The sequence below is a fragment of the Montipora capricornis genome, chromosome 2 (assembly GCF_036669925.1).
Source record: "Montipora capricornis isolate CH-2021 chromosome 2, ASM3666992v2, whole genome shotgun sequence".
Classification (NCBI taxonomy): domain Eukaryota; kingdom Metazoa; phylum Cnidaria; class Anthozoa; order Scleractinia; family Acroporidae; genus Montipora; species Montipora capricornis.
In genome coordinates this window covers 29,985,634-29,998,133 of record NC_090884.1, presented here as the reverse complement: position 1 = coordinate 29,998,133, position 12,500 = coordinate 29,985,634, and the positions used below count along the sequence as shown (strand labels likewise).

Below are 12,500 nucleotides of genomic sequence, written 5' to 3'. Positions count from 1 at the left end.
TTACATTTAACCAGACGCAAGTGGCTCCATCCGTCTGGTCTGTACAGTGTACCTCTCAAATAAATTTACATTTCAGAGAAATAAAGATCATGAAATAAGCCTTGCTTGGTTGAGAATCGTTTACTTGTAAAATTATGTTAACCATAAAAACCACTTGATTTTGATGGGCTATTTAATTTCCCTCTGTTCACTAAAACAAATATCAACTATAGCATTTGTTTACCTAATTATAAAATTATCTTGGTTACATGTAACTCAAACTTGCAACCGCTACTCTCGATTCGGTTTACTAATTGGAATGTCTATTTGAATGTTTATTCAAACTCGATGTTCGCAGAACAAAACTCAACAAGCTAGGACGTAAATGAAATAATTCTGGGTTCTGTTCCTGATTCCTTTTACCATAGGTCTATTACAAATTAAATTTTTAAATGCAACTGTTTTATACAATGGCGAAGTCATCAGCTTGGATGTAAAATTTAAATGAATATGCAGAGAATTGGCACTTAATTTTTAGGATCAGAGTCTGAAAACTGCATGGCAATATTTACCAGTGTATTTAAACTACCCCATCTACCAGGGCTTTCAGGACTCTGAGTACAAGGACGACGCAATTCTTCAGCTGCCGCACTAGAACTAGAATTGTCATCTCAGTGTCACCCGCTTGAAAACTGCGAATGGGAAGTTGAAGGGGAACAGGAAATGGAGTTTGCGGATAGTACATATTCGCGAAATTCGGAGACTGCGTACTTTGAAAGCGCATACCGTGCATGTGTGATGCGTTTAGGGCAACACTCTGTATATTTCCACTGTGGCCGGCATTGAAAGGAATTGGATATCCGTGTAGATTGTAATAATGTGGCACTGCGAATGAGTTACTGCTTACGCGGGCCGCGTGCAATTCATCTTTATTGTCAGAACTTGAACTCAAACTGCTTGAACAGTGCCACTTTCTCTTTTTAATCTTCTTACTGTTGCGTTTGCGTTTTCTCCGTCGGTAGTCATCGCTCTCGCTTGATGAAGTGCCAGTGTCTTTAGCATCGTCCTTCTGTTTACTAGTACTTCTAGTAGAATCGGCGACTTGCTGAAGATTCTTTTTACATTTTGTAAGAAGAATGCGTAACTGCTCGGGATCATCTGAACACACTGGTGGAATTTTTCCATCAAGGAAATTTCGCAACATGCGCACATCTCGCATAAGTTTAGGTTTGTTTGTCTTGTACGAAGGATCAACTGCATACAAACGTTGGGTCAAATTTTTGATGAAATGAAATTCGTTGTTTGATGGAAAATCCTCCATAGCTTTTGCTTGATTTTCAAGTTCCTGAATTTTTTTGTTTCCTCTTGAGATCCACCTTCAAGGTATTTAGCTTGTTGAAATATTCTGGATGTTTATCCTTAATTCCGCAAAAAGTATAGTTGACACATTTCTTCAGCTGACATGGTTTGGTAAGTTGATTTCGATGACCCCTATGATGGCAGTAACTACATATGATTTTAGCACTTCCCATGGCAGGGGGTTCTTGAACTTGGATCATCATAGACTCCACGTTCATTTCAATTTCGTGGTACTCTTGTTGTTCCCTTTCGAGCTGTTCTTTTACTTTATTTCCTTGCTCTTGCAGAGCTGGAAGAACACGCTAGAACGGAAATGAATTCAAATATGTTAGTACAGTTAAGAACGAACCGCAACGTTCTGTTCAATTCTGTCGTCAATACATGCGCGTTTCCACCTTTGACTGCATTTCTCAGTCGGGTTGAGACGATCCATCCATTGTTTTCGCTCTACTATCTTCCCTCTAATTGGCAGCGGCGATTCTTCCTTTAGGAAATCTAGTTGATACATCAGCAAGCTTTTTGCCCCTAAAGGTAAGGTTAGTTCCTTCGAAAACATCATATCAACTTGATCCAAAGTAAGAAGTTTTAGTTGAAGCCTGCTCGTAAATTGGTTCGCAGAGAGTGTTTCAAAAATTAGCTGATATGTTTTTTGGTCCAATTTGTCCCTAAACGTAGCCGTCCAGTTCGACAAGTCTGCCATAATCGAAGATAAGACAAGAACTGCAATAATGACATTAATGGCTGTCAAGCAATTCGAACTTCCCATGCCAAATTCCGAACATCGCTGCACGTAGAATTTGTAACTTCGTTTCAAAGTTCGCGATTTGATTGACAACTACGTTTTGAAATTGCCAAGTTCGTAGTGAACTTTGTGAATTTCAAACGAACTCCGGAACCCATTTGTCAAAAGTTTTGTGAAACGCACTGTAATTTTACTTTCTTTGTTTTGCATGCAATTAGAACATATGACAGTCTGAGGAGTGTTACCGTTTGTTTAAGTTTGCAATGAGCTGATCAAGAAACTCGTTCTTCAGAGCTGCAAATCCAGCAGAAGTTGCTTCTACACAAACAATGTGCCCATTGGCTTCCACAATGCCCTCGTCCAAATTTTCAGTGTGAGTGGGGAACTTCTGTTTTCCATTCCTGTATGCTTGAAGGTCATCTTAGTAGTAGTCAACAGATAACTGTGAAGTCAAAACACAAGAATAAATTTAGACAGCAAATTAAAACATTAATGGTTGGAGCATTATATTATTGATCACACGTGCAATGAATAAGAACAATGCTGTGTCTCTATTGACCAGTTGGTGATCTTAAAGAAGAGAAAACTAATATTTCATATACCATTTCATCATTTATTAACAGTCAGTTAATCAACACGGTCAGTTAATTATATATAATGTTCTTTCAAATTGAAAAAAATCATATAGAAATTCAATGTATACCTTTGCTTTGGCAACATAAAGATTCTCTTCTCACAGCTGCAGACACAGACGGGAAACAATAGGCAGAACATCCATCAAGAGATAGGTGATGTAAATAAACTGTGTTGAGGCCATTGCCTTCAACAGTCCCTTGGCCTTGAGGTCTTTGGGAACTTTCCTTTGATGAAAGTAGCTTATCAGCGAGTCTAAGGTACGGTAAACAGCCTCCACAGCTTCATAACAGGACAACCACCGAATTGCATGGATTTCTTTATACTTAAGTACAGGGTGATTAAGAACTTCCTGCACTTTATGAAGCTCCTTCTCCCTTGTTGCTGAATCTTTCATGTAATAAAATAAAGATGTAAGCCACTCTTGGTACCTTTTGTGAAGCGTGGTATATTATTTGCTGCTTGGCTTGTACAGAGGACCAACCTGTGTGCCATGCAGTGAATATGTTCAATGTATGCATTTTGCTCCTTCAACCTTCCTTTCACGCCTCTGGTCATCACGGTAGCTCTATCTGACCCAAATCCAATAATCTTTGAGGGAGCTATTTTCCGTTCTGGGCTTTGTGTAAAATTTCTTGTGCTAGGCCTTCCCCAATGCCATCCTCGTCTTCCATGTCCCTTAAGTAGATCGTTTCAGCCACGGACGTTTTGGGGTCATTAATTCCTTCATGCATTGTCATCCATTTCTTGTTAGCAATGACTGTACTTTCATCTGCAAGCATTGTTATAAATAGTGAACGCCATATCCATTCATTGACTTCTTTATTGATTTGTGTACTTATAGCCGACAGGATCTCATTAGCGGTGCAGTAGCTTTCATAAGTTATTCTCGCGCTTACTTTGAAACACCCATTTTTTGGCACTCCAAGATCTTTAAGCAGTTGCATTAGACTTTCATATTTTGTCAGTGACAGGTTCTCTGAAGCAGGCCAATAAACTACCTTCATTGCCTTAATCATCACTTCATCCTATTCACAAAATGCTTTTGAAACACAACGCTTCACTTCCCTGCGCTTACCGCATGTTTGTGATCCATCAGTTTCTGGTGTCTTGTAATGCTACTTGTTTTGAATGTTTTGCAACCAGAGGTCATAGTATTTTTTTTTTGCCATGTTTGAGGCAAATCTTACAAAGCATGGCATCTCTTTCAAACACTAGCCACGGCCACAAAGTTACCCACTTTGAGTGGAATTTCCTGTCTTCGCGAAGCTTACTTGCAGGCCTGGAAAGTATGGAACTTGCCTGCAAGATGGACCTTGTCCTTCAAACTTGAAAGTCACATCTTTGTTTTATGTCTGCGATCAGTCTCAGCCGACTCAGTGTTTGATTTCTTGTTAAAAGAGCTTGAAAGTTTTCTTTGGCCTTGAGTACTATCTAACCTTGGTAGCTTCTTCGGAGGCATTACCTGGATTTAAAATGCAAAAGAAATGAATTCATTTCAGTACGAAGACAAAAACAATTAACTCAAAGCACATGTCATGCTGCCGCAGAACCTTGTTTGCGAGCTAAGTGCAAGTAGAGGTCTGGGGAAAAATTTAATGAACACGAAAGATCGCCAATCAAAGAAGTAAATACACAAGTCAATATTTCATTATTTTATTTGTTGTAACACAAAATGAATACGGAGGTTGAACTGCTTATCACCTATTGCGCGACAAGGGCGTATGTTGGACTTGGTAAGCAATCCCTGGATATTGACAAGAATGTTGTAACATTGACTAAAAATCCTTTGAACAAAGTGTAGGCTACCTATAGCTTCTTGTTGTTAAAAGTTTCAGCTGCTCTTCCGTGGAGGTGTCTTGCTTGCTGATACATGTTTTAGCACTCAACTTTGCTTCAATCTTACAAGGTGCTTATGACAAACAACATCTAGACAGTCAGGTGTTTAATCTTATCATTGGAGCAATGGATTCTTGGCACACTACTTCTCTGAGCTTTTTCTCAGGTTGGTAAGTGTAGTAACAACGTCTTCCAACAAATATTCCTTGCATTAGCATCTCCACTTTGAAAAAGATGTTTGGAGCAATGCCAAGTAATTGGTTCCTTCTGCAGGTACCGGAGCACAGATTACGTAAAACAAAAGAAACAAATGACAGAAAACAAAACAACTCCAAATAAAGACTAGTCCCAAGTGACCAAAAATACAATGCTTTCCGGTACGTGCAGAAAGACCCAAGTAATTGTTTGCCTTTTATGGAGATAAGCGCCAGCTTCTGCATGATCTCTAGAATTGCTACCTGTCCTTTTTTACTTCTGTGCTTTGCGAATGCATTTAAAAAAGAGTCGTTATGGGCACCGGTATGCAAATGAGTGTTCCCTTCGTTAGCTTTGCATGGGGATCTGGGAATAGTCTTAAACCCACTGGAACAAAATGGCGTCCAAGGAATAACATAGGCCAATATTCATGGAGAAGAGCCAGCCAAAAACGTCCCTCTGCTCTTCCTACCTTGCTTGCTTGTACCTTGCTTAGTTCACATTTTTGAGAGTTAAAATATAATTTTTGGTGCTATGTTCCTGACAGCAAGTTGTTTTTTGAGGTCTCACATTCAGATACTAACCACGCCAGAAGGGGTTAACATCAGTGAACTTTTGTCATGCTTAAACTTGCTGTGAAAAAGAAGTTGAATCAAACTTCTTGTCTGCTTTGAAGCCAATATTTCTTGATTCCCTTCTATTTTCTTCAATTTTTCTAGGTTTAGTATTTTACTAGTAACTGCATGTCTTCTCAAGGGGCTATTTACTTAAGTGAAATTTCATGCTCTTTTGGCTCGTTCGGCGAACAAGCTACACTATGTCACGAATGTTTATTCACGATCATCATGTCCTTGAAGCATAAGCGATCCGTTCTTTCGATAAAAGATAAACAGGCTATAATTTTGCGATTAGACAAAGAAGAAAAAGAAACCAATTTGTCAACTGAAAATGGCGTTAGTAAACGGCAGATATCTGATATCTGCAAGAGCAAGGAAAAGATCATGACGTTTGCCGACATGTGTACAGGTATTCACAACGGACAGTAAAGATGTAGACCACATTGTTTTCCGAACGATTTGTAAATGTTTTGTTTCACGATTAAATGTCGCTTTCTTAATTTAATCAGTTTTTATTCCTCATAAATATTCATATTCGCGATTACCTGGACCCTCAATTATCCTGACTATTTCGTCTAGTCCCAACGAGTCCGGATAATCGAGGTTTGACTGTAGTACACTCCAGTAGTGGACCAGTTGTAGTATGGGGCAGACTGTCTTCATGTGGAATTTGCTTGATTCCTGCTTGGCAACTTTCTTCTTCCCCATCTTCAATTTCAGTATCTATTTCAGTCTCTATTTGTGCTAAATGCTAGGTGAAGCCAGAAGGAAAAATCTCAGTGCATGCTGTCAAGTTAAGAATGTGGAATTATTGGAACCAAAAGTACATGCAGCTTGGAAATTACCAGTCTGAGAAAAGCATTGACCAAAAACCCTGGGGGCTAGTTTCTCTCTTACTCACATTACAAGCTTTGGAAGAACTGAAACAATGTCTTGCTATCACGCCAAAAAAAAATAAATTTTCCTTTTGCTGAAATACACAGTATATTGTATCTAAATAAACATTTCAACAACAATTAATGGTGGTGTTCATGGCCCCAATTAGTTAAAAACTTACACTTTGAAGCTCTTTGATGCTTTCCTCAACTCTGAGACTATTCCTTTCAGCCTTTTATTTTTCTTCTGCAAATTTTACATTTTGCCTTGTGGATGCAGCCTTCAGAGTTCTTGGACGTACACAAGCTTGACTCCTACCATGATGATATTGGTGTGGTGAAAATAGGTGTTGACGAGGAGAAGTCAGTCTCTTGATTACAGGTGGCACTAGCAGATGAAGGACTTCAACTTAAACTTTATTGCTGACAGTGTACTCCTGGTTGGAGGTTCTGCTGGTGTCGGTTCACTTAACACTTGGCTTGGTAATGTGGTGGGTACCACAATTCCATCTGGGCTGCCGGATGGTGTCTCAGGTGTCGGCACAGGGTCATCCATCATAAACCTCTTTACATGTGAGGTGTTTCTCGAGTATTGGGTCCCGCCTGGAGCCTCTATTATGACACTGTTTCCAGTCCTGTTAACTACTCGTTGTGGCGTCGGATTGAACGGTGTTGAGAATTTGTCCTTTCTCTCTTGTCTTACTAGTACTTGATCACCAACTGCAATATCTGATGGTTTAGCATTCACTGCTTTGTCTGCATATGATTTGGTGTTTGCCTTCACCGACACGCATGCAAAACGTCTGCGCATGCGCAAGGTCTCTATTTTCAAAATGGCGGTTGCAAATGCAAACTTCACTACAAGAACGCCTTTTTGTGAGCTAAAATCGAACTTTATTAGCATCCAAAACTTCAAAGCAGGAAACATTAAACCTCCAGGTATGCAGTGGAGCAAGGATTTCTGGAAAGTTCGCGGCGATCGTGCAAGAAAGCCGCTCATTTAGGCAAATTTGTGCATCGCCGTTCTCAGTGTTTAAGAGCGGATGTCGGTAAATATCGACCAGAAGTCTGCAAAAGTGAAAAATCGAAAACTCTCAAAAAAATTCACAAAGTAGCACTAGGTAAGCTGATAACATAAATATAATTCTTACTTCGATCCGATAAATATTTTAGACGTACGGGGGGTTATCGGTTTCGCGGCTCTCGGACCGGGTTTTACATGCCCGAGACGGTGTGTCACGAAAAAATCGTTTTAAAAATCAAATCAATTGTGATGCGAACAGCAAATAACTTATTCAGAAAAGTACACAATTATGCACATTTTAAAGGGTGATTTACTCAGTTTCAATGCAAATGTAATATTTTGGAGATTTTTCATTATTTTCAATATTTTGAACGTTTCCGTTCCATGAAAAAATGGCAAATTTTAAAGCCCAAAATCGTCGACTGGTACCTCGATTTCATTAAAGAGTCTTGTACCACGTTAAAGAGCGGTATCTCTTCTTCCAAAATCTGTTTCCAAAACTACGGGCAACTTAAAAGAAAATTTTTGAGGCCAAAAAATACAAGTAGTACTTTTCTGAAATTTGAGCTTTCCTCGCTCAGCGGGGCGATGCTGAAAACTCGGAAAAATACTATAAGAAATCAGTTTGAGCAAAGGTGGTTTAATGTTATCAGCTTTCAGAAACCAAGACGTGTTTATCCAGCGATCTGATATAATTTAAAACCGTTTGCTAACATAAAAGGCAGATGTAAGCTGTCAACTCCCGCCAAGTGCACGAGTCATGTAAGATTGTCAAAAGGCAAAGCACAAAAATAAACCAGATAAACTCTAAAAATCACAACGTTTTTGCGTCCAGGAATTGGATTTTACCGAACAGAACAATGCTTATAAGTGTATGTTTCATACCTTAGCATGGGTGTCCTAGATATTGGAATTGAAAAACATCAAGGGCAGCATCGGCAAGAGAATCTTTGACTTCTATCAATCGACGGAGATTGCGTTACTTCTCACGGATTGACCGCTTACCACCTGTTCTTGGGCTCGTATTTCGAAGCAACACTTACTACTGGCATGGCGCGCGGCACTGATGGCTTTATGATTAAGTTCTGAACTCTTCTTCACGAGACATTTACCTGAATTTACCGGAAATATGCCATATATTTGTCGTTTTTTCAAGGAAAAGTTCGGGTAAGAAGATTCACACAAAAACCATTTGGCTCAAAATATGTTTTAAAGCCTACCCTGGATATGAAGCAACAAGTATTTCCTCGAAATAAGCTAAAAAATGAAAATAAAAAATAAAAAAAACAATTCAGTCAGTGAATAAATGGGTGAAACAGGATTAACAGTTATCGAATTCTTGCCTAACCTGAGGGATTTCACGATATGTAGGATGGACCCGAAAAGGGACACCTACCACGTTTCAAAGTGTAACTGGTTTAGACAAGCCTGCAAGTATCTTACGTGGGACGTTGGCCTCCCGTACAAATAACACGTTTCATTTGAAGTGAGATGCGACTTAGCTATGACGTGTCCTTTTTGAAAATTCGGATTGTTGTAGCTAAGCCGGAGCGTTCCCTGTATTCTTCGGCCCTTTTTCGACATGTTTTATCGTCAATGAAGTCCTGCTCATAACCACCTGTCTGTCAATCTTTTTCTGATTTTCACAATTTTTTTTTTCACTGTGTAGTTCAAAAATAACATTGTGTTTTCTTATATTGCTGCAGGTAACAGTTTTCCTAGGTAGAAATAAGACTCTCATCAAACGTTTAACTTAATGTTGCCTCTGTAATAAATATAAGCATGCCGGTGTTGTTGTTTACTGACAATTTCACTCAAAAATTAGTCCTTTACCAACCGGAATATATGACGCAAACTATGTATGTATACCAGCTTCTAACCATGGGCGTAGCGTGAGATTTTGAAGGTGTACACATGCACGGACAAAGGTTGGACCTCCGAATTCCGAAGGTACTGCAAACTAGGGAGATCTGTAGCTCAGAAATGCTGTATCCTGTGTTTTCCACAGGATATTTTCAGTTAATAAATAAATACAAAGGAAAATGCAAATATTAGTTGTTTAATTTTTTTTCTCTTAAAATGTGTTATCAGTAAGGTGCAATGTCTACGGGAAAAAAACAAAGAGGATAAAGGGGACAGAGAAGGCATCCCCCATACACCCCCTATTCCATAAGTAATTCGTCTCGAGTTATTTTTAAGACCACAGATCCCAAGGGGGATTAGACAACAGCCAATCACATAGCGCGGATGTGTTCCGCGTGGATGACCCACGCTCATAGCCACGCGTCCTTCACGAATTGACGCAGAACAAAATGACGGAAGACGCGGAGAGCGATATTGCTATTTAGTTTTGCCGACGAAAACGACTACAGAGATATTTCTGCTAAATCTGTGTCAGCGAAACGGAAATTAAAAAACAATCTCTTGTGAGCTAACAGTGCAGCAGGGAAATCCTTAACACAATGAATATTCTCATTTATAATTTACAGATTGAAGAGAACAATTAGTCTTTATTATTCAACAAAAATAACACTTGGCGTCCTACTTGCTTTATTGTACAAACGACCGGTTTCAATAGACCGGCGAAATTTCTTCGAGTTAAACTGATTCCCTTTTCCCAGGTGAGCACCGACTCATTTCGCGTCAATATTCAGAAATGCTCTCGATCTCTTTACGCTTTCATTGCCTTTTGCCCGACATGTTTTGCACGGCGTTTAGTCGTGCGAAACCTCCACGAAACATCCACGCAGCGCGCGAAGTAACTTTATCCCGATTCTAAAAATAACTCAGACGAATTGCCTATGGAGTAGGGTGTTGTGTATGGGGGATGCCTTCTCTGTCCCCTTTATCCTCTCTTGGAAAAAAATTAAAACAGCGACGCCATCAAGGAGGTTTCAAGAAAAAGGCGAGACATATCTAACCTTCAGACGGATAACGACACTAATGTAATGCGAAAGATTTATCAATCATCCCGATTTTATGATAATCATGCTTTCTGGAAATAAAAAATAGACATTTTCCAGATTTCAGCTGTACGCACGGGCGTATGTGCGTATAAAGGACGCTATACCCTTGCTAACTTAAGACCCGCTCTTATAAATGGGACATTCAAGAAGCGTTATTCAAGAAGCGTTGTTAAATCTGTTTTGTGTATGATCTCAGGTATTTTTTGTTTGTTTGTTTGTTTTTACATCGTTTCATAAAAAGTTTTTACGGTTCATTTCTGGCGACGTTTCTCGAAACTCGTTATCAGCACTGTCAGCACTGCAGCACTGACCATACCGGGGAGTTGGTAGTGTGTCTTTCCTTGCTGAAGAGGCCGAAAACTGAACGTTCTGTAAATAACAAAATACACCTTCCCTGCATACCTTAAAAGCACCGAGGAGCTTTAAGTTTCGTTATTTTCGCCAGCACTTTTCAATTATTACACTAACATTATATTGCGTACCGGTTTGCTCGTGGCAGAGGTCCATACCCAGCTCCTGTGGTTGTGAATTTCTTCAAGGCCGAAAATTTCAGTAAGAACCGAAAACAACAGCTAAAAGGAAGCACACAGGTTGAACTAACCAAGGAAAAGAGGCTTCTGATTTTCTAAAATGTCATTGATGCACAGTTCAATTAGACCTGATACTACCACTTGGGCAACCACAGGGACAATTTCAGCCCTTCGGGCCCGGGGCTGAGGAGTTGTTTGAAGTGGTCATGTCCCGGACTTTCGGTGGTGGGTGGCGAGGCAAATCGAAAATAACTTCTCGTTAAGTCTGTTTTTGTGAAGTACATCATTTCTTGCGGGGTTGATAAGATGGCGGCGGATTCCGTAGCTGTGGAAAGGTCCTTGTATAATATGTCCCGGCGACATACAGGGCATCACGTAATTGACGTCAACACCTTGACTCAACTCCATGGACAGGGAGAGGCAAAAAGTTCCATCATATGATACCGTAAGTGATGCATGATGTCTAGACATGAATGTCTAGAGTTTATTCTTTTGTTTTTGACAACGCGCGAGTGAATCAGAGTGCAGAAACGAGTCCTAACCCCACCCAATTGCCCAAACGTTTACTAAATCCCCGCGCTTTTAATTTTTGTACAAGAACAGAACAGGTAAGTTCTAATCTTTCATTTAATTTCCATGTGCAGTTTACAAATAAGAACGTGGGTTCCCTTTAGTGGAGCTTGAAAACAACGAGACATAGCTGTGTAGCAGGCCCTTCGAAGAAGGGCACGATAAAGAATGGGCACACGAGGAGACATGCGTGTCTCTCTAAACAAGAGAATCACCAAATCGAAACAAACTCAATATGGCAGAAAATATAGTGGTTGATTTCATAGAAAAAGGGATACACCACCGAACCTCTTATGCCTGGTAATGTTGTTATAATGCTTATCTTTCAATTAAAAGAATTAAGGTCAAAAAAGTTAAACCTTGTCGTTTCTTTTTCCTTTGCTTTTCCCCGGCTTTTTTTTTTGTGATAATGCCAAAAAAGTGGGTCGGTCGGACGACGCTAAACGAAGAAAAAAAGGGGGATGTCCTTTTAATATAGTTATTTGGCTCCCTCAGAGTATAAAAGTATAAGTTCACAAGGCGAGGATCGAGCGTATACTGAGTAATTAAATGACATTGACAAAAAATCAACGAAAGGCTGACTCTATAAGGCGCTACCTGGCAACGAAATGGTGAACAAGAAGTGCTGCCTCTCATTTAATAGAGACTTGAAATACTAGGTAGACCACATCCAGAACTCCCGCGAAAACCGCAAGAGAGGAGTACTCAAGGCTAAGGAGACTAAAGCCGGAAAAAACAACAGGAGTTTTAAGAAACGTCCTTATCCTATTCTGTCCGGGTTCGTACTTTCAAGGAAGCACTGATCAAGAGTCATACCTAAGGAATGAAAACTTCTCGCAGCTTCCTGCGAAAGCATGCAAAGAGTGACAACAGTGGTAAGCGGTCATTCTGTGAAATGTAACGCAATCTTTGCCGGTTGGATTTTTGCTGTTGTTGATCTGTTCTCCGGTGTGGATATTTCACATTTCCAATATCTGGGGACACCATGTTAAGGTACGAACAACAAACACTCACAAAATTGTTTTGTACGCTAAAATCTGACTTCCTGGACGTAAAAAGTTTTGAATTTTAAGACCTTTTTATTTAGTGCTTCGCCCTTTGACAACGTGCACTTGGCAGGAGTTGACAGCTTAAATCTGCCTTTCCTATGTTAGCAAACGTTTTTAAATTA

The 12,500-nt window shown here is 39.8% G+C and overlaps 1 long non-coding RNA gene across 3 annotated transcripts in view; it reads left to right on the top strand.

Annotated features, from left to right (window-relative positions):
- Window positions 1-12,500, top strand: part of LOC138037916 (uncharacterized) — a 54,182-nt gene that overhangs the window by 36,913 nt on the left and 4,769 nt on the right. For 2 of the 3 annotated variants that reach the window (XR_011130144.1, XR_011130143.1), the window contains exon 3: window positions 1-72. This exon is cut by the window's left edge and continues 601 nt beyond it. The exons of the other annotated variant lie outside the window; for it this stretch is intronic. This is a non-coding gene — a long non-coding RNA (uncharacterized lncRNA). Of the gene's footprint in view, window positions 73-12,500 lie in introns of those variants that run through there. 3 annotated transcript variants of the gene reach the window in all.